The 22,956-nt window shown below is 35.0% G+C and overlaps 1 protein-coding gene across 5 annotated transcripts in view; it reads right to left on the reverse strand.

The window, feature by feature from the left end:
• The window catches only part of MGAT4C (MGAT4 family member C), a 480,138-nt gene that overhangs the window by 178,027 nt on the left and 279,155 nt on the right, over positions 1 to 22,956 (reverse strand). Inside the window, exon 3 of one of the 5 annotated variants that reach the window (XR_010135807.1) lies at positions 3,133 to 3,221. The exons of the other annotated variants lie outside the window; for them this stretch is intronic. The gene's annotated coding sequence lies outside the window, so the exon portion shown is untranslated. The remainder of the gene's footprint in view (positions 1 to 3,132; positions 3,222 to 22,956) is intronic. 5 annotated transcript variants of the gene reach the window in all.

The following is a 22,956-nucleotide window of genomic DNA, read 5'->3' on the forward strand; positions in this document are numbered from 1 at the left end:
CAGAATCATCTCCACTGAGATACAGATCTATCATAAAAAACACACACCTGCTTTCATAGCATGGCTTAAGGGTGAAATTTTCCCTGGACAAAACCAATTTACATTTAGTTTATTGCTACCCAGAAGTATGTCTGGCTTTCTGATTTAGAGGAGACTGTCTTGCAGAAAAAGAGGGAAACTCATAAACAATAGTCTATGACAATGTAATATAGGTGTAGATAGCTTGTTATGGGGGAACGAAAGAGTAACTCATTGGAAATAAAGGAAAAATTTACACTTAGGATATTTTTGGGAAAAGTTTACCCTTTCTCACCTGAATAACAGGACTTCAGGTATTTAAGTTTCTTTGCTATTATGAGATTTTTATTTTGGTTTAGTTAATCAGCCTTAGTGTGTTAAAGAGAAGAACCAAAAAACCAATGCAGGATATTCCGATAAAACACAGATACTTGAAAACTTGAGTGGCAGAAATTAGAAGTAAGAAGAAAAGAAAGAAGTAAAAAGTGTTTTTAATCAGAAACCCTGAATACTAAACATACTATTTTAGTAGGTTGTAGATATTGTTGAACCCAGCACATGAAGGCAATAGAAACTAACATGTGGAGGGTAGAGAAATAAAAAGAACATAGGCTAGTAAGTGATTTAGGTGCCTCACTTTTATGGCATTCTTTTCCAAGATGAGAATAATGTTGATTTATCCTTTGTGATGTCACCCCCTAGCACAGTGCCTAGCACATAATATGTGTTAAATAAATTCCAGTCATAGGGATGATGCGCACAAGTACGTGGTTTGCTGAAGAGGGAGCCACTAGGTGGCTGGGCATACAGGAGAGACCGCTAGGACAAATTTAAACGAGAGGACAGAAAAGACCTTTCACGTACTTTACATTTTTTATATAAGCCTAGATATAATTCCTTTATATATCCTGGTCCCATATCAAGCCTTAAAATTAATATTTTTTTATTTCAGCTTTAATATGCAGTCACTGTAGGCCATGTTAATAAATATTCTTTATTTTAGTAAGTGAAATATTTCTTTTTACCAGGAAAGCTATATGCAGTGAAAACGCTGATAGATTCTCCTAATTGAAACTACATTGCTAGTTATACCCTCAAGTACAGGTCTTATCTGTACTTAATACAGGATGCTGAGAATCATGACACTATTATTAAAATAGAGACACATTATTCTTCAGGTCAGAAAATAATTGGTATGTGTGACCAAGGGGATTATACATTACATTTCATCAAAACATTGTCATTCTTATGATATAGTGCAGAACACTAAAAGCTATTGTTTCCATGAATTATAACCCCAAATACTTTCACTCTGCAGATTCATTTTATCAGGATCTCAGTCTTATACATCACAACTGTAATGTGTAACGTATTTTCAGTACATATCTTTATTGTACTTTATAGGCTAAAGTAGCATAATTATCATTATAGTAAGCTTTTACAAGAGATTTTATGTTTTAATTTTTATGTTCAAAGTTATTTAAGTAGTCACTGCAAGAGGAATGTTAAAAAATACTCATAAATTATACTATAAAATCAGTCCTTGGAGATTTTAAATTATTTTCAATTTTTAGGGGGTCTTTTATGAGAAGAAATATTTTATCAATAAGGGAGTAAACATTTTCAATGCATGCTCTTCATTTCACATTTTGCTTCAGCTTGCACCAAGTGGCTATTTTGCAGGAAAACAAAACAAAACAAAACAATATTAAAGAGTCAACTCTGCTGCACTAAAGTAAATCAAAAGCAACTGCAGAAACAAAAAGCTGTTTAAATGCAAAACCTTGCCAACTTTTCTGTCAGGGTATACAACTTTTAAATGGTGTCCAAATATTTTAAGCATAATAAGAAATAGATCTCTAAAACTTATATCGCTATCCACCTCTAGCTTCTGAGATAAATTCTGGCCTGACTAACCATTAGTAGATAATTTGAAATGAAATGGGAGATCCAACATTCAACACAGAGTTTCTTTTTTTTTTTGGCTTAGGAGCCTCCTTTATGTAAATTGGTAGGACACCATTTTCATGCATTTCTGGCAATCAGTACTTAATTTGTTGATAGCCTTAACAGTTGTGGCCAGAGTATAATTGGTATGGGCCCTTGTGCAAAAAAATAAATTGGGTTGTGCACAAAACTAAACAACATAATTACCAACAATTAGACGTTAATTACCAAGTAGCAGATTCTCAAACCTTTCTCCTGAATTTGGCCAAAGCTAGACCTAATTATATTTTAATGTTGTGAAAACATCCATGTGCCTGAGATAATCAGGTGTTCCGAAGGTGCCTTCTGTAGATACTGTGTTTTGTTATGGATTCTCATGTCAGGAAATTAAATATGTTTATATTTGGGCTTATCTAATAATCACAGAAAAGTTAGTGAGGTGGGATTTGTGCTAATTTGGTAGTCATTTATTTACTTTACCTATTTAATTTGATCACTTCTGAAAATACTGATGTAAAAAAGAATGAAAATTATTTTAGGATTATAAAAAGAAAGAATAGAAAGATTTTGCTCAGGCAAAAATAGAGTTTCTCCAAGTATCCTTCACTATAACAAATAAATCTTTTTCAATATTAGACCCTAGGGGAACACAGCTACAGCCACAGTCTGCATAACAGGTTTTTACTACTAGATGAGACATGAAAAGTATTTATACAAAAAAATTAGCAGATCAAATATTATATTATAACTATGAATGAAAAAAGTCTAAGACATTTTTGGGGAACACTAAAAATATGTTGCAGACATTCCTTTTGATCAGAAACATAGAATAATATTATCAAATTTTAACAGCATAGCAACATTTACAACAGCATAGCAATATTTAACAGCATAGCAATATTTACATAGCAAAATAAACATTTTCTTACTTCATTTTCTATGATCCGAAGACCTGAAACCAAGGTCTAAGAGTTATCCCACCAGGGAGTAGTGGTAAAATCCACTTATTTTCTTACACGTATATTCTAATTATGGCTGGCAGGTTATTCTGTGCTAAGATCACAGGTAAAATTAACATTTTTGCATTCTTGAGGGAATCCACATGTCCCATTGTGTTTTCACTTCAACACGTATTTGTTTATTCAATTAGTTAGGAGATGCACATACCATTCTCTGAGGAAGATGAGATACAGTTTTCTTCTTTTCTTTTTTACATTAGTCCTCCTGCTTTTTCATCTTCCATTCACTCCCCTGGACTGAGAATTGGAAGTTAATTTTGAAAGTATTTTTAATAGAATGTTATCTACTGGTTTCTTTTCCGTGTTCTCTTATTCTATTTAAATCTCTCTAAGAACTGGGAAGTTATCCGATCTAATGGCCTCTTCAAGGTCTTCATTCTAGACACTGCAGCACTGGATATTTTTGAGATTTTCCTATTTCTTGAAAGCTTCTCTTCCCATGAATTTTATAATATTATTTTATTTATTAATTAAAAATTTGGTGTCTTCTCAATAGTAATCAGCAAAATGTAAAGGTTACCATCATTGAGATTCAAATCCTTTACAATTGGACAACAATCGACCTTATTTAGTACTTGCTTTATACATTCTAATTCTCTCCTTTTTTTTTTCCAGATTATAACATGTACTTTCATGTTCATTTACCTGTATCCTTGCATTTTCCACACCTGGCAATGTCCTACATATATTAAACTTCACCAACTCTGTAAAGTTTGGAAGTATTTCTACTGCACAACACTCATCCAACAGACTAAATTATCAGACCATCTAAACAACTTTGGATGGATTCTTTCTTGTCTTTAGAATGTCTAGAAAAAGATGTGGAACACCTACAATTATGAAACGTGTGTGTGTGTGGTGTGTGTGTTTATGATTTTTATTTATTTGTTTTCAACTAGAAGGGCATGCATGTGTTGGACCCAGATATGTCTTAGAAAGGTGGGTTGAGTTTTCTAAGACTAGATGAGGTGAGGTTATAGAGAAGAAATAAGATAGCAGAAATTTATTAAATTTTTTTTTTTTTTTTTTTTTTTTTTGAGACGGAGTCTCGCTCTGTGGCCCAGGCTGGAGTGCAGTGCCGCGATCTCGGCTCACTGCAAGCTCCACCTCCCGGGTTCACGCCATTCTCCTGCCTCAGCCTCCCGAGTACCTGGGACTACAGGCGCCCGCCACCATGCCCAGCTAATTTTTTTGTATTTTTAGTAGAGACGGGGTTTCACCGTGTTAGCCAGGATGGTCTGGATCTCCTGAACTCGTGATCCACCCGCCTCGGCCTCCCAAAGTGCTGGGATTACAGGCATGAGCCACCGTGCCTGGCCTATTGAATGTTTTAACAGTACTTTTTTTATATTACTTAGGATAGTTTTTCCTCCTAAATAACATGTCTGGATGAAGTATAATCCTAATTTGAGTGGAACATTGGAGATATTTACAGAAGAAAAGTTGGCTGTCCTTTAAAGTTGGACAAATTGCTATAGTCTGATGGATTACTAGAGAGGAGGAAAAAATGGAAATCATATTGAGTGAAAGTTTTTCTATTTAACGGAATAAATCAGTAGTATAATTACTTATGTTTACACTAATATTAGTAACTTATAGAGAAGACACTGTAAATTATGATATATAGGTAAGGGATCCATTATTTGGACAGCATAGAAGCACATACAGAAATATAAAGTGGTCTCTCTAAGACAATATTTGAGAGACAAATCTAAGGCTAAGTTTAAAGCCTCTTGATTTCAGAACAAAATATTTACTGGGTTCCATTGAGAGTAAAACAAAGAAGAGAGAAAAATTTGAAGAACCAAAACAAAATAATGTTAACAAAAACTACAATATCCATATTGAAGCATTTCATAAAGAACTACTAATTTTGAAAAGAATAATAAAGTGAATGTCTAATTAAACGGTGCATTTTTAAAAGACTTCTTGCAAACACTCTTTTTGCTGTCACTTAAAATTTGTGCTCCTTGGAGAGTGGAAGGAGAGAACCAGGAGTCATTAAGCCTAGCACCATAATGAAATACCTGGGTGATGAAATAATCTGTACAACAAGCCTCCATGATGCAGGTTTACCTGTGTAACAAGCCTGCATTGTACCCCTGAACTTAAAATAACAGTTAAAAAACATTGTGTGCTTATCATAATTTCTTGAAACAAATTGCATATGCAAAACTGTGCCTCTGCATCTGTTAAAATTACCCTGATTGGCCACTCGCATTCTCAGAGAGAAGGGTATAGAGCTAACTGACCTTGCCACAGACCAAATGTACCTACTGTGTTTTGATTTGGTGTGCAATTCTTTGTCTGCGCAAATTTTCTCATGCCAATTATTGCACTTCAAAAAATCGGCATCCTACCAATATCTTTGCAACTGAACAGAAAGAGGAGAGAACATTCTCTAAACAATGCAATTAGAGCAGTATAGACAATTAACTTTGCTATTTAGTCTAAAGTAGACAGCACTAAAGACAAAGTAATAAATATTCATAAACACTTTACCATTATATGGAACTGCAGAATAGACACACATTTTTAATACACAATACAGGCAGTCATATTATTAAACTCAATGGCATCTGAGAAATGATGAAACTCTAAGAGCCTTGAGCTTGTAATGAGATAAGCTTGTAGCCTGATCGATCAGCTTGCATACAAATCATCTCATCTGAATAAAATTAATGTTTGATTTTTATATCTCTCCTCAAGCACTGCTGTGCCCCCCTATTCATTTTATGAACAATTATTGAAAAGAAAATAAAAGTTTAGCCCTGATATGATATATCAGTGGGAGGGTCTACAAAACATAAGATTTTAAGTTCTTATTTCTGGTGTTGAATGTAAAATTTCTTATAGGCTAAACATTGAAGAATGAATTATTGATGCTAAATACAATGTGAGAAATATTTTAAAGGTTTTACATTAATACAGAAACTGTTTATTTTTTAAATTTTTTCATAAAAATGTTTACTTTTAATTTTTTTCATACTCCACAATAACAACATGCCTGTATTTAATGTTAAAATGAGTGGTATTCATATATTTAATTGGGTTTCCATCTGAAAAAAAAGCTATTCCCTCTAAATCCTCATTTTAAAATTATAATACTAAAGGAGATAAATGTGACATGGCTATGTCATTTCAAGATCAGTCAAAATAGAAAAATTACGTACTTCATTTTAACTTATGTAACCAAAGTTTACATTTAAAAGTTTAATTCCAAAGTAAGTTTTCTTGTGTCACTTCTTTTTGAGGTGAGTTCATTTTTATAGTGTTCACTTAAGACAAATTGCAAGCATCTCAGGGCAGGAAATTGCCCTCTTCTCTCACATTTTATACAACATCTAGTAACACTTAGCATTCCATAGCTGTGAAAGAGTAAAAAGCACAAAATCTAAATTTTCACTACAAATCTTAACTGACAAAGAAAGCTGTGAAGAAATTATCTAAAGTAGATACTCCTTGTGGGTTGATATCTTAGAACACAATTCTTCAACAGGGGTCTCATATTATATTCATCCAAAACATGACTTACAGTTATTTGAAATATCAGTATGAAAATTTATCTTCAAAGACAACATTATGAAGAACTACCATGGTTCTCAATAAAGAGAAAATTCAAGGCATTCATAAATTAAAGAGAGTATTTTAGGAAAAGTAGATAGAATGGTAAATTAAAAACTCAAATTTCTTTCTTGAATTATCCTAGTTTACTATTAGATATTCATTTCACTGTATTTGTGCAGACATCTATGTCAGTGGTCCCCAACTTTTTGGCACTAGGGACTGGTTTCATGGGAGACAATTTTTCGACCACCATGGGAGACTGGGTGGTGGATGGGTGGAAGATGGTTTCAGGATGAAACTGTTCCACCTCAGATCATCAGGCATTAGTTAGATTCTCATAAGAAGTACACAACTTAAATCCCTCTCATGAGCAGTTCACAATAGTGTTCTCTTTCCTGTGAGAGAATCTAACGCCCCCGCTGATCTTACAAGACATGAACAGATAGTAAAGCTCATTCACCCTCCACTCACCTCTGGCTGTGTGGCCTCATTTCTAACAGGCCAGGGTACCAGTCCGTGGACCAGGGGTTAGGGACTCCTGATCTAAATGACATGATTGAGTATTAAATGGGTTGAAACATATAAGGGCATACAATACCGCCTGGCAAATAATACACATTCAATAAGTGTTAGTTACTACTCAAGAAGTGTCCCTGCACTTCCACTCCCTTTAGTACTCTTATGCCCACCAAAAATCACTTGTGTTAGTTTGCATACATGTCTTTTGCAAGCTGAACTTTTCCTTTAATTCAAAAATTATAAAATTTGGAAAGAATCTGCAGTCAGGTTCCAAGTTCTATTAAGTGTTCCTTCTTCAAAGAAACAAAACCTGGAAATAGTGGATGGTGCAGTATGTGGTGGTTTATACAGGAAATTGTGTTGGACCTCTTCAAGATAAATTCAAGCTCAATAATTTGCTTGAAAAACTCACAGGATTCAGAAATCTCCTATATTTATGGTTTATCACAGAGAAAATACAGATTAAAAGCAACAAAGAGAAAAGTGCAAGGTGCAAGGAAGGAAGTCCAAGAGAAACCGATAGAAGTCACCCTAGGGATCCTCTCTCAGTGGAGTCTCATGGTGATGCATGTAATCCTCTCAGCAATGATGTGTAACAATGCATGATAAGTGCTGCTAACCAGAGAAGCTCATTCAAGCTTTGGCATCCGGGGTTTTTATTAGGGGTCAGTAATGCAAGCATGCAATGCCAGTGCAATTGAACTCAGCTACTCAGACTCTCCCCTCCCTCAGAGCAAAAACAGGCATTCACCATAAATCACATTCTTAGCATAACCTTTACTGCTCAAACTGGTAAAGCACGTCCCAAGACACCAAGTACATATAAAAATATTCTTATCATGTAGTATATTTCAAGTTCTCAGAGATTACTTCCTGAGATTCAGCCAAAAGCCAATATTAAAGACAGACCCTTCTTTGGAATGTGCAGTTTGTGAGCAACCAAGACTGCCGAGTTAACCTTTTTCTGCCTGAAATTATAAAATGGAAGTGAAATCAGTGCCCCAGAACACACAGTGGAAAAAAAAACATTTGACACTGGCCAGGTGCGGTGGCTCACGCCTGTAATCCCAGCACTTTGGGAGGCCGAGGCGGGTGGATCACGAGGTCAGGAGATCGAGACCATCCTGGCTAACATGGTGAAACCCCGTCTCTACTAAAAATAAAAAAAATTAGCTGGGCATGTTGGCGGGCGCCTGTAGTCCCAGCTACTTGGGAGGCTGAGGCAGGAGAATGGCGTGAACCCGGAGGTGGAGCTTGCACCATTGCACTCCAGCCTGGGCAACAGAGTGAGACTCTGTCTCAAAAAGAAACAAAAAAATTGACACTATGTGTAAAGATAAGAGAATGAGTGAATGAACACATCCATATGTTTTATTTAAATAAAATCTTGTTACCTAATTATAATCTTTAAAAATATCATGTTTTAATTACTTTTCTGACTAACTGAACAATTTCAGTAATCCAGGTGTCTCTTTCAAAATTGAGCATGGCTCATAGTCGTGGCTTACGCCCTGGTTTATGCTTTAATGCCCTGGTTCCTAAGGCGGAGCCTTACGTTGTTCCTATCACTAAGGCTATTCTATAACCTTGTTTTCTTCAAATTCGTGTATGACAATTTAAGGCTGTGGGCCAGATGTCCCAGCTTGGTATACTAACTAATGTGATCCAGTCTGCCTTCCTGGTCCCACACCTGACACCATGCTTACATCTATCAAGTTCAGCAATCCTGTTGTACAACGACTTGTTGCTGGAGCTCCCTGAGACTGCCTTCCTGAGCTGCCACTCTCACTCCAACACCTCAGTCCCCACTGTGTCACTTGACAGATGGGGCTCCTTCCAAATCCCTGTAATTTTTCCTCAGGCTTTACCCTACCATGGTAAGTAAGCTTATTGTCTTAGTCTGTTTGTGCTGCTATAACAAAACATCTGAGACTGAATAGTTTATAAAACCAGAAATTTACTTCTCACAATTCTGGAGGCTAGAAGTCCAAGATCAAGGCGCTGGCATGTTCAGTGTCTGGTGAGAACCTGACCTCTGCTTCCAAGATGGTGCCTCGTTGCGTGTCCACTAGAGGGGCAAATGCTGTGTCCTCACATGGCAGAACAGTGGAGGAAAGCAAAGCCACTCCCTCTAGCCTTTCTATAAGGGCCATAATTCCATCCCTGAGGATTCTGCCCTCATGACTTAATCACCTTCTAAAGATCTCACATCTTAATACTATTGTACTGGTGATTCAGTTTCAACATTTCAATTTTGGGGAGCACATTCAAGCCACAGCACCCACACTGTTTCCATGTCCTCACATGGATTTCTCTTTTCCCATCGTATATCACACAGGGCTACTCTGTTCATAGAGAAATCTATCTTTTATTCACATGACATGCATTCAACAAGTATTTAGTGATTTAGCGAGTGGCCATTACATACCAGGTACTGTTCTACTATTAGGAAATATGAGAATATGAAGTTCTAGCCAAGTAATGTCCTTGTTAACATATATGCATTTTTATAAAACACAGAAACCCAAAGATAAAGTCCAAGTCTTTCCCTTAATAAACAAAAAAGGGTCAGAATATAGAAAGGACTTCCAAAGTATCCTCTCTTGCTCTTTTTTTCCTTTCAGTCATCCGTGGATTTATCTGTGCTTTAATAATGCATCCAATCCAGTTCAGATCACTTTTCAGTCCTACTAAAAATATTACACCCTGATCCTGAAAGTACAAACTGTTACATTTTCCACTTCACAGATCCCAATCTGCACCACTGATTATGAAACAAATATTCTTTGTTCCTGAATGACTGTAGATGTGGTGGAGAGTACCAGAGGGTCACAGCCTCTCTCACACTAAAAACAGGAATAAAGCAGTGAGTTGCCCTCTCTCAATTCAAACAGCTGTAAACCCAACAAGTACATGGCCTCTAATTCTCCTACTCCTGGAGGAAAGCTTTTGACTGCTCTTACATTTAGGCCACTAAGGAGAAAAAACCTACCCTCAAATTAATATATCAGCACACAATAGAAATACACAATGAAGTAAAATATTTAATAAATTGTTTGAGGTAAATCATGAAAGTATAACTCTAAAAACCCCAAAATAGACATAGCATTGAATCCTTTGAGGACTCAATTTACAGTCCATCTCATGTGTTCAGTTATAAGTTACAAAAACAGTTACCTCTAAAATATTGTTAAAGAATCAAATGGGTCCATGATATGGTTTGGCTGTGTGTCCCCACCCAAATCTTATCTCTCATTATAATCACCATGCATCCAGGGACGGACTTGTAACCTGGATGTGTCAAGGGAGGGAAGTGACTGGATTGTACGGAGGTCTCCCCCATGCTGTTCTTGTGATAATGAGTGAATTCTCATGAGATCTGATGGTTTTATAAATAATACTTTTTCCTGTGCTCTCACTTCTCTTTCCTGCTGCCTTGTGAAGAAGGTGCTTGCTTCTCCCTTTGCCTTCTGCCATGACTGTAAGTTTCCTGAGGCCTCCTCAGCCATGTAGAACTGTGAGTCAATTAAACCTCATTCCTTTGTAAATTTCCCAGTTTGGATATTTCTTTACAGCAGTGTGAAAATAGACTAATACACTCCCCATGCTCCATTCTTATTGTAAGCATTTTTTCTTTCTCTGAAAATTAACTTTATACCAAAAAAATAGACTATGATGTTATAGATAAAAACATTTCAGGGATGTAGAACATTATCAATCAAAAGATGCTGAAAAGAGAAAAGGAAAGTTATAGGGATTCATATTGGAACAAAACACATTTACCATCACAAAGTAGAACTTGCTTGATATTGAGTACTTTTTGAGTACATTCCAAAGTTCATTATCATGAATTGTATTTGAGAAAGTGGAAGGCAGTTCTCTGGGTGGCCTTGGACTGACCCAGTTCTACCCCCACCATTTTGTGCTTATAGTTCTCAAGAATAAGTATAAAATAGGCTGGGAATTCAACATCCTGAGGTAAGGGGGAATTGGCCAGAACAGCCTGGGCTTTGTTTCAGTCTACCCTGGAAATGAGATGTTCGTCAATGCTGTAGCCTCTGACGGTGAGGCATTAGGTATATAATTGGGAGTGGGCTGCCTTTCAGGGTCCCTCAGCTCCGGTGTAAGTCAGGCAAGTGCAGGCAAAATACCATTCACTGTGGTCAGCTTTTTTGAGCCTTGGTGAATCCTATGCTTCTATTGTCCCTCACTGCTTATCTGTAAAAAATAAACTTGCTTCTTGTAACTTCTTTTGTGTGAGGATGTTCTCTCTCACCAGGCTGAGATCAGTTGGTAACCTGTGCACAGTGAATCTGCCCAACTGAAATGGACCTATTGCTTCTCACATTATCCTTTAATTGCAATTTTAGCCACATCTAGAGCAAAAAAAAGATAAATAAGTGAATTTTGTTTTTGGCACACCAACCATTTTCTGCACCAAGAACCTTACTTTTATGCAGAGCTTAGCAATATCTAGTACTTCATTTGTATCAATCTTTCATTTTATCTACAATTATGTGTTGAGAGCTTCCCACGTGCCTGATCCTGTTCCAGATACTGAGGAGACTGTGCTGAATCAGACAGATAAGACAGCTATGTCCATGGAGCTCATATTACGGTGGAAATAAGACCAACAAATTAAAAAGTAAGCTATAAATGTGTGTGTTCTGAAGAAAATAAAGTGGGATGGCATGATAGAGAGTAATGAGAGAGTGATAATTTAAATTAAGTTGTCAGGGATGGCCTCTATTAAGAGGTGATATTTAAACAAGGTGCAAATAGAAGATGATCCTGGATGTGAGAATTATGGGAAGAGGGAATTAACTATTTTTCAGGTGGGGAAGAGCTAGGAGAATTTAGAAACCAAAATATCAATGTGGCTGAAGTACAGTGAATATGTAGCAGAAATCATATAAGATGAACTTGGCAAGTTAGTTCAGAGACAGTTCATAGAACCTTGTAGGCAAGGGAAATAATTTTGTATCAAAGTATAATGAATAGCCATTAGATGGTTTAGACGTGTGTGTGGAAAATGGATGGGAAGAAATGAAGTTTGGAAGCTATGGTGCAGCAGTAATATGTGTGAGAGATGATGGCGCCATGGAATAGAAGGCATAGTAATAGAAAAAATACAAAACAGATACATTTGTAATGTGGTTTAGGTGCTCTAAACAGGACATGATTATGGTAGTCTGTGGGTTCAAAAGAAAAGAAATAATTAAAGGATCAAAGATGATCTTAGATTTGGGGCTTCAGTACATGGAGAGATGGTGGCAGTATTTACTGACATGCAAAGGTATGAAGGAGCAGGTGGAGTGCATTTGTGTGTTTCAGAAATGTTACAACAGATGACACTGCTAGATTGCCAACTGGAAATATCAAATAGGTGAAAACAATTATTTATATATTCTATATAATTTTTTGTGTGTGTCTCTAAACTTATGTGTGTATGTATATATACACACAAAATATGATGAAAGAAAGGTAAGAAAAAATATTCTAAAGTTGGAAATGGGGAAAAGAGACACTTGGTGTTCTTTTAATCCAGTGCTTGCCTTGAATTTCTCTTAACTAGGCCATTTTCCAACTCTGTAGGGATGGAGGCTAACTTACACTTTTACACATTTGCTGCTGCTATTGTGTAAATATGAATATAATTTTAGTCTACTGAAATAAAAAAAGTTACAGCTTATTGCCCTGTAAAATATTAACTACTTTTGTCTCCAACCTGGAAATCTTAAAATTTCTTTATTAAATTGCATCTTATATTAATACATGCATACATGTACACATATGTAAACACACACATATATAGTTATTTTCTCATATGCTCTTTGGGTCAGTTTCAATATCTTGCTATTAATTAATGAGTTAAACAGAATCTTTGGCATGTGTTCATTTCATATTTGCCAGAGATTATTGTGTTTATCTTTTTGAAAATTATAATTAAATAGATATGAAGGTTAACATATTAATCTGAGAGTCACTGACATGTGGATGATAGCTATGAAACTGATGAGATTACATTTTATTTTTCTTTGAGGCAGAGTCCTGCTCTTGTTGTCCAGGCTGGAGTGCAATGGCACAATCTCGGCTCACCGCAACCTCTGTGTCCCAGGTAAGCGATTCTCCTGCCTCAGCCTCCCGAGTAGCTGGTATTAAGGCATGCGCCGCCACGCCTGGCTAATTTTGTGTTTTTAGTAGAGATAGGGTTTCTCTGTGTCGGTCAGGCTGGTCTCAAACTCCCGATCTCAGGTGATCTGCCCACCTTGGCCTCCCAAAGTGCTGGGAATACAGGTGTGAGCCACCGTGTCCGGCTGAGATTACATTTTTTAAAAGTACAGAAAAACATGTGAGAATAGTTTTGGTTCCAGAGTATAAGGAACATAAATATCATTTCACTATTTGTTTAGAAAAACTCTATAAGGTTTTGATATGTTCATTTTTCATTTTTCTACTGAGTAAATTATGGCTCAGAAAACTTGAGTTGCTCTCTCAGGGCTTTGCATCTAAAAAATGTTAGAAAGCAAATGCAGCCCTGGTCAGTTTAACTCAAAAATTTATTTTTTCCACAAGAGCAAGATAATTCTCCAGAAGAAAATAGCTTATTTTTTTTTAAATAAAGGTAATGGGCAATTTAGGCAATTTCCCTTCTCTTTATTCCCATCCCCCTCCTGGTGTGTGGGATTGCTATAATTTAGGCCCTGGGTACTGCAGAAATATTTCTTAACCTGCATAATCTCACCCTAAAGAGCCACTTCAAAATTGGTAAGTATAGATCATGTCAGAAATGCAAGTACTATCATGATATAAGGCATTTTGCTTTAGGCAAAATATGAAAAAAACAGTTTACACATATTGCAATATTTTTAATATATACATTTATAAATTTTTTAACGGAAAGTGCATGAAAATGTAGATGATTACATTTTCCTCTTTTTAACTTAGGACTTTCCATTATGTAATTATAAATAAATGCATAATGACCATCGGTCAATCATGAATCTAAAAGTATAATCAATTATATCCATATGGAATTTAAAATATAATAATTTTAAAGTATTACTTCTTTAAGTGAAATAATTCAAAATGAGATTAAAGGCAATGCATAAAGAACATATTATGTAATGCAAATTAAATGTGTCATTATTACCCTATTATTCACCACATTTTTAATATGCATGTTCTTGTTATGCAGGTAGATAAAAATCATTTTAAAGAGCATAGAAAAATAATAAATCCCCTGTTATTAGTCAGTTTTTACACTGTTATTAACAACTACCTGAGATTGGGTTATTTATAAGGAAAAGAAAAAAAAAAGAAAAGAGATTTAATTGATGTACAATTCCACATGGTTTGGGAGGCCTCAGGAAACGTACAATCATGGAGGAAGGTGAAGGAGAAGAAAGACACATCTTACATGGTGGCAGGAGAGAGAGAGTGGGTGAAGAAGGACGTGCCACACTTTTAAACCACCGGATATTCTGAGAACTTACTGTCATGAGAACATCATGGGGGAAACGGCCCCCATAATCCTATAACTTCCCATCAGGCTCCTCCTCCGACATGTAGGTATTATAATTCCAGATGAGATTTGGGTGAGGACACAGAGCCAACCATATCACCCCTCTATGACTTCTACAATTCAGTAATAAAGAATATTAAACAACTGAAAAATATACTTTATTCAAGAAGCAGCAATGATTGAAAGTGATTGAAAATAATAAATCATATTGCCCAAATGAAAGTTTTAAAATATAATACCAATTATATTGAAAACGATACATTTAGCTAGATGTTGGGTCATTAGTTTTCATATATATATCTCCTTCTAATAAATCACAGCCCTTTGAGGGCAGGCAAGGATCATAATGATATTCATCTGTGAGTTTCCAGAGCACATAGGGAGACTCTCATACAAACACATTAGTGTAGTCTATGTCTTACATATCATAAATCCATAGCCTAAATCTTACTAGAACTCTAAAAATATAACATTTATTACAGAATAAAATTCAAATTTTGACCATTTTTTACCTTTTAGAGATGTTTACTAATTATTTTTTAACCATTATGCATTATTAAAATAAAGCAAATCAAGGTTGGAATTTGGCTGCTCTAAACTAGGAATAAAATATTGAAATATAATTGTTAAAGGTATGGAATATGTAAATGTTCAATACAATAAATAAGCAAAAATTTAAAAATTGTAACTTTATTTCTTTTTCTTATTTCATGTCTTTATTTTAAAAGAATCAACAACACAGAACCAGATGCTGAAGGTCTATAATGCTTTATTCCCATTTAAGTGAACTGTAAACTATTGCATATAACGTGAAAAATTCAAATTAGGAAATTTTATAAAAACAATGAAGGCCATATGTAAGTTATATCATTAGAGAAAATTAAATATCTAAAGTTTACTGTAACTATTCACAAGTTATAATTAGATTATACCTCCTTGGTTAGCTATATTCCTAGATATTTGATCTGCTTTGTGGCTATTGTAAGTGGGATTCTTTTCTTGATTTCACTCTCAGCCTAGACAGTGTTAGTGTGTGGAAATGTTACTGAATTTTGTACCCCTATTTTGTATCCTAAAGCTTAACTAAATTTGTTTATCAATTCTAGGAGTCTTTAGGCAGAATATAGGATTTTCTAGGTATAGGATCATATCCTCAGCAAAGAGAGATAGTTTGACTTATTTTCCTATTTTGGTGGATTTTATTTATTTTTCTTGCCTGACTGCTCTAGCTAGGACTTCTAGTACTATGTAGAATAGGAGTGGTGAGAGTAGGCATCCTTGTCTTTTTCCAGTTCTCAAGGGAAATGGTTTGAGCTTTTACTCATCCAGTATGATGTGGTCTGTGGGTTTGTCATGCATAGCTGTTATCATTTTGAGGTATGTTCCTTTGATGCCTAGTTTCTAGAGAGTTTTTATCATGATGGGATGCTGGATTTTATCACATCATTTTCCGAGTATTGAGACGATTATATTGTTTGATTTTTTTATGCAGTGAATCACATTTATTGATTTGCCTATGTTGAACCCGCTTCACATCTCAGGAATAAAGTCCAGTTGATCGTGCTGTATTAACATTTTGATGTACTGCTGGATTCAATTTGCTACTTTTTTTTTTTTTTGAGGATTTTTGTGTCTATGTTCATGAGGGATTTTAGTCTGCAGCTTTCTTTTTTCATTGTGTCTCTGCCAGATTTTAGTATCAGGCTGATGCTGCCTTCATAGAAAGGATTAGAGAGGAGCCCCTCCTCCTCAACTTTTTGGAATGATTTTAGTAGAATTGGTATGATTTTTTTTCTTTTTATACATCTGGTAGAATTTGGCTGTAAATTCACCTGAACCAGGGCTTTTGTTTTGGTTAGCAAGTTCTTTATTACCGATTCAGTTTCAGAAGTTGATACTGGCCTATTCAGGGTTTCAATCTCTTCCTTATTCAATCTTGGGAGATTGTGTGCTTCCAGGATTTACCCATTTCCTCTAGATATTCTAATTTATGTGCATAGTTGTCCACAGTCATCTCTGAGTATATCTGGGTTCTGAGGATGTATTTGTGGGGTCAGTTGTAATATCACCTTTGTCATTTCTGATTGGGCTTTACTTTCTCTTTCTTTCTCTTTGTTCATATAGCTAGGAGGCATATCAATCTTATTTATTTATTTGAAAAACCAATTCTTGGTTACGTTGATCTTTTTATAGATTTTTACATCTCAATTTCATTAAGTTCTTTTCTAATTTTAGTTATTTATTTTCTTCTGCTAGCTTTGGAGTTTATTTGCTCTTTTTTTCTAGTTCCCTTAGATACAAAGTTACATTGTTAATTTGAGATCTTTCTATCTTGACAAAGGCAGTTAGGACTACAAACTTTCCTCTTAACACTGCTTTTACTGCATCCAAGAGATTTTGGTGAGTTTTTTCCCCCGTTTTCACATATTTCAAAGACTTTTTTATTTCTGCCTTAATTTCAATGTTTGCTCAATGGTTATTTAGGAGCAAGCTGTTTAATTTCCATGTATTTGTGTAGTATTGGGAGATTTGTGTAGTATTGGGAGTATTGTGTAGTATTAAGAAACCAATAGGTATTGATTTCTATTTTCATTGCACCGTGGTCTAAGAGTGTACTTGGTATGATTTCAATTTGCTTCGAATGTATTGATGCTTGCTTTATGAGCGAGCATGTGATCAATCTTAGAATATGTTCTGTGTGCAGATGAGAAGAATGAGTATTCTGTGGTCACTGGGTGGTGTGTTCTGTAGATGTTTGTTAGGTCTAATTGGTCAAGTGTCAAGTTGAAGTCTAGGGTTTCCTTGTTAGTTTTCTGTCTCAATGATCTATTTAATACTGTCAGTGGAGTGTTAAAGTCTCCTACAATTATTGTGTGGTTTTCTAAGTCTTTATAGGCCAAGAAGAAGTTGTTTTATGAATCTGGATGCTCCAATGTTGGGTGCATATATATTTAGGATACTTAAGGCTTCTTACTGAATTGTACCCTTTATCATCAAGCAACGTTCTTCATTGTCCTTCTTAATTTTTACTGGTTTGAAGTCTGATTTATCTGATATAACATTACCAACTGCTGCTTTTTTGTGTGTTTTCTGTATGCATGGTAGATCTTAATCTACTCTAACTTTTAGCCTGTGGGTGTCATTACATGTGAGATGAGTCTCTTGAATACAACAGATGGCAGAGTCAAGACAAATAAATGGGAAAACATTCCATGCTCATGGATTGGAAGAATCATTATTGTAAAAATGGCCATGCTGCCCAAAGCAATTGACAGATACAGTGCTCTTTCTTTCAAACTACCAACATAATTATTCACAGAATTAGAAAAAATGATTCCAACATTCACATGTCACCAAAAAAGAGCCCAAATAGCCAAAGCAATCCTAAGAAAAAGAACAAAACTTCAGCTATCACAGTACTTGACTTCAAACTGTACTATAAAGCCACAGCAATCCTAACAGATTGGTACTGGTACCAAACACAGACACATAGACCAACAGATCAGAATTTTAAAAACTCAGAAAGAAAGCCACACACCTACAACCATTCTTCGACAAGGCTGACAAAAAAAAGGCAATAAGAAAAGGAATCTCTATTCAATAAATGGTGCTGGGATAACTGGCTAGCCATATGCAGAAGATTGAAGCTGGACCCTACCTTTCACCATATACAAAAATTAACTCAAAATGGATGAACAATTTAAATGTTAAAACCTGAAACTACAAAAATCCTGGAAGACAACAAAAGACATACTCTTCTTGACACTGGCCTTGGTAAATAATTTTTGGCTAAGTTCACAAAATCAATTGCAATAAAAACAAATAGACAAGTGGGACCTAATTAAACTGAAGAGCTTCTGCATAGAAAAACAAACTATCAACAGAGCAAACAGACAACTTACTGAATGGGAGAAGATATTTGCAAACTAGGCATTCGACAAAGGCCTAATACTCAGAATCTATAGGGGACTTAAATCAACAAGCAAAGAATAACCTCATTAAAAATGGGCAAAGGACATGAACAGACATTTTGCAAAAGAAGACATACAAGCTGCCAACAAACACATGAAAAAATGCTCAGTATCACTATCATCAGAAAAATGTAAATCAAAACTACAATGAGATACCATCTCACACCAGTCAGAACAGCTATTATTAAGAAGTCAAAAACAAGAGATGCTGGTGAGGCTGCAGAGTAAAGGGAATACTTACACCTGTTTATAGTAATGCAAATTGGTCCTGCCACTGGAAAGCAGTCTGGAGATTTCACAAATAAAACAGAGCTACCTTTTGACTGAGCAATCCTATTACTGGGTGTATACTCAATGGGAAATAAATCATTCTACCAAAAAGACACATGCACTCACATGCTTATTGCTGTACTATTCAAAATATCAAAGACATGAAATCAACCCAGGTGCCCATCAATAATAGATTGGATAAAGAAAATGTGGTATGTGAACACCACGGAACACTGTGCAGCCATAATACAGAATGAAATCATGTCTTTGCATCATCATGGATGGAGCTGGAGGCCATAATCTTAAGCAAATTAATGAAGGAAGAGAAATCCAAATACCACATATCCTCACTTACGAGTGGGAGCTAAACATTGGATACACATGGACATAAATATTGGAATAATAGAGATTAGTGACAACTAGAAGGTGGAGGGGGAGTGGGTTAAAAAACTACCTTTTGGGTACTATGCTCACTATTTGGATGACGGGATTCATAATCCAAACCTCAGCATCATACAACTTTCCCATGTAACAAATCTATACATGTACTCCCTGTATCTAAAATGAAGGTTGAAGTAAAAATTATAATAATAATAATAGATTATAAAGCCTTTAATATGTCAGGACAACAAACAGCTATTGACAGTCAATGCATCGTTAGCAAATGTGGTTAACTAGGAAAGCAAATATTCATTAAAATAAATTAAATTTGCATAGAAGCTAAATGACTTGTTAGTTTTAATGGTTTTATCTACATCCAAAAATAACTGGAAGTTTCTCCTACCACCAATACTTTGTGGGACATTCTACTCAGATTTTCCACAAATGTAGAAACCAAACCTTATTTCCAAATACTATATGCTTAGTTCTTAGGATAAGAGTTGTATAGCTATATTAAATTAATGCATGTCTGTTATACACACATATAGCCTCTGATATCAGTAAGTCTGGGATGGGCCCTAGAAATCTGCATTTCAAATCTCATGAAAATCTGATTCCAGTACTCTGTGGAGCCTTCTGTGGGCAAAATCGCTACAGTCAGTACCTAAATTCTACCTTTACCAGAAAGCTTCTGCACACACTTTTCTCATAATATTGACATTATAGAATAACAATTAGAAATCATCCCCCCCACCTTTTTTTTTCTTTTTGAGACAGGGTCTCACTCTGCCACCAAGGCTGGAGTGCAGTGATCAAACCTAAAGCAGGCTCCAATTCCTGGGCTCAAGCGATCCTTCTGCCTCTCGAGTAGCTAGGACCACAGGTGCACACCACCATGTTAGGCCAATTTTAAAAACTTTTTGTAGAGGCAGGTCTTGCTATGTTGCCCAGGCAGGTGTTGAACGACTGTCCTGAAGCAATGTTCCCACCTCAGCCTCCAAAACTGCTGGGATGATAGGAGTGAGCCACTGTGCTTGGACAATAATCAAAATTTCTTAGAAAACCAGACTTTCTCCATTTCACAAACTTTTATATCATTAACAATGATCCCTTGCCTAGAACATAACAGATTTTTTTTGTTGAAGTATTGAATAAATCCATGTTATCACTATATCAGTCTTTTAAATAAAATTACTGCTTTAAACAGATCATTCTCTACATAAGAATGCTTAATAAAAAATAAAACTTTATGAAATTCTAACTGGATAATGTGAAACATTTTTGAACTACATGGAATAAGACATCACATGAACCACTGAACCCTTATTTGTACCAAGGTTATGTTTCACAATTTCATAATTTTCATCTATCAATCAATTAATTTATATTTTGCAAATCCTTATTAGGAAATTTAATTCATCATAACCCTTTCTCATATGATACTTTAAAATCTAATTGTAAAAGACATATATGCATGTAAAGATATGAAAGTATGCAAGATAGTAGATAGCAAATTTGCAGTTTTATATATTTATATATGTGCAGTAGAAGGCAATTAGCATACCTGAGTTGGTTTTAAATAAGCAAAGAGGGAAGAAGGGTTTTATAGACATGGTGAAATATAAGAATGTCAGATGCCTTTGAGAGAGAGTAAATCAAATTGACAAAAACAGAAGGTTTATAGAGAGTTAAAGTGTGAAATAAGTTTTAAAGGACAGCTTTTAAAAGGTAGCTGTGTTTTAAAAGACTTACGTCTACCAGGCTGAAAAATCTGAAGTTTGATCTATGGGCTCTGTGTTTCCTTGATGATTTTGGTAAAGGTAAGTTGCCAGCAAATTGATGTGAATTAGGTGATGTCCAATATCTTTAAAATTGAAAATGAAAAACTTTGCAAAACTGAAATGCATGCATTTTACTATTTAATCATACATATTTAATCAATAACTGTTTACTGCATACTGCATCTATGCTGTGCACTCTGCCAAGCAATGGGGGTGCAAAGTTGAGCAATAACATGTGCACAAGATTTAAAGTCTAATGGGAGAGATAGACATTAATCAACTAGTCACTAAATAGTCAAACTATTCTAACTGGTAATTTTTCTATGGAAAAGTGCATGATGTTTTATGAGCATATGTTAGGGATGGTTTTTCTGAAAAAGTGACTTTGAGTTCAGTTCTGAATAAAGGATTAGGGCAGAGATAATTATGGGCAGAAGAAGGAGCATGTGCAATTGTTTGATGGGCCACAGAGCATGGTACCCTTGGAGATTTGAAAAAAATGCTACCGTTGCAGAGTGTGAGGGTGAGACAAGTTATGTAGCTAGAGAGGAAGGCAGGAGCCCAATGAGCAGGGCGATTTAGGCCATTTTAATGAGAGTGGTCGTGAAAAGACCACTGGTAGTGAGGATTTATTAAAATCCATCAATTCCTGCTAGTAATTGAAGGATTTTAATAAAATGTTGACATTGAACTAAAAAATTCATTTAGGCTAAAATGTAGGAAGGGAATATTGAATATCTGGGACATATGGTTGTTAAAATGAGTAGTCCATTCAGGTTTAAAATGATATTAAATTTTGAATATGATAATTTGGTAGATAGGAACAAGGAGGCAGATTTAAAGGATGTTTAGAATAAACCTTAGTCACATATTGGCTATCGGAAGGTAGAAAAAAAGGGGATTTCAATGATAACAACTAGGTTTTAAGCTAGGATAATTAGATTGATTATGGGCTAATTCATTAAGACTACTAAATACATATATAAAATAATTATGTAGATATAAATAATGCATTTGTTGACAACATCACAAATATATGTAGTTAATATACTCTTTAAAAATTAAACATTCCACAGACACATAAATTATGGGTTCTCTTTTTTAATATCACATGTAATCTAAGCATAATTTTAGAACAGTTTATTATTATTTTACATGTATTTTGTTAACACATTATCCTACAGTATATTCTTATGAATATCAAAGTCTGTCTATGAGCTAAACATTTTGTTTCTTCCAAAGTATTTCCATTTGTTCATACGTTCACAAAGGAAACTGTTTAAGTGAAGCTTCACAATATATTCAAGTATGTGGTAAGACAATTCTTTCTTCATTATTCTCAAATTACTTTTTGCTTTCATAGGCTGGTCTATTATTTAAATCACTTTGAGAATTTTATTGTCAAGTGCTGCTAAAATTGCCAATGGAATTTTAACTGAAATCAATTTAAAACTATGACACAAATGAGAGATATTTGATATTTTTATATAACATTCTATTTCTGAAACTTATTTTGACATGAAAAACACTATAATTAGAAAATGTAATGGTAAACAACTCATATTTATTATTTAATTAATAAAAAATGTAGCTTCATTTGTTTTTCTAAGTGCATAAAATTGTGATACAGAAAGAAATTTAGTGGACATAGTACAGCTGATCTTGGCTTCATCAATGTCAGGATTTGAAACAGCTAAATGCTTGTAGATTATTGCATATGTCAAAATCACCAAATTTAAAAATTAAGCAGTGTCTAAATCACACTCTTAATTTTGAAAGTGTACTATGCATGCAAGAAAATAAATGTGCTTTAAGAATCTGTATGCTACTTTGCTGTCTGCAACTTGTTGCTTTTATTGTCTTTGAGTCACAGCTAAAATTATCTACATGTATTGAAAATTGAGGAATAAGTAGACCACATATATAGAAGTACAGTCAACTGTAATGGATTTAAAATA

The sequence above is a fragment of the Pongo abelii genome, chromosome 10, assembly GCF_028885655.2.
Source record: "Pongo abelii isolate AG06213 chromosome 10, NHGRI_mPonAbe1-v2.0_pri, whole genome shotgun sequence".
Lineage (NCBI taxonomy): Eukaryota > Metazoa > Chordata > Mammalia > Primates > Hominidae > Pongo > Pongo abelii.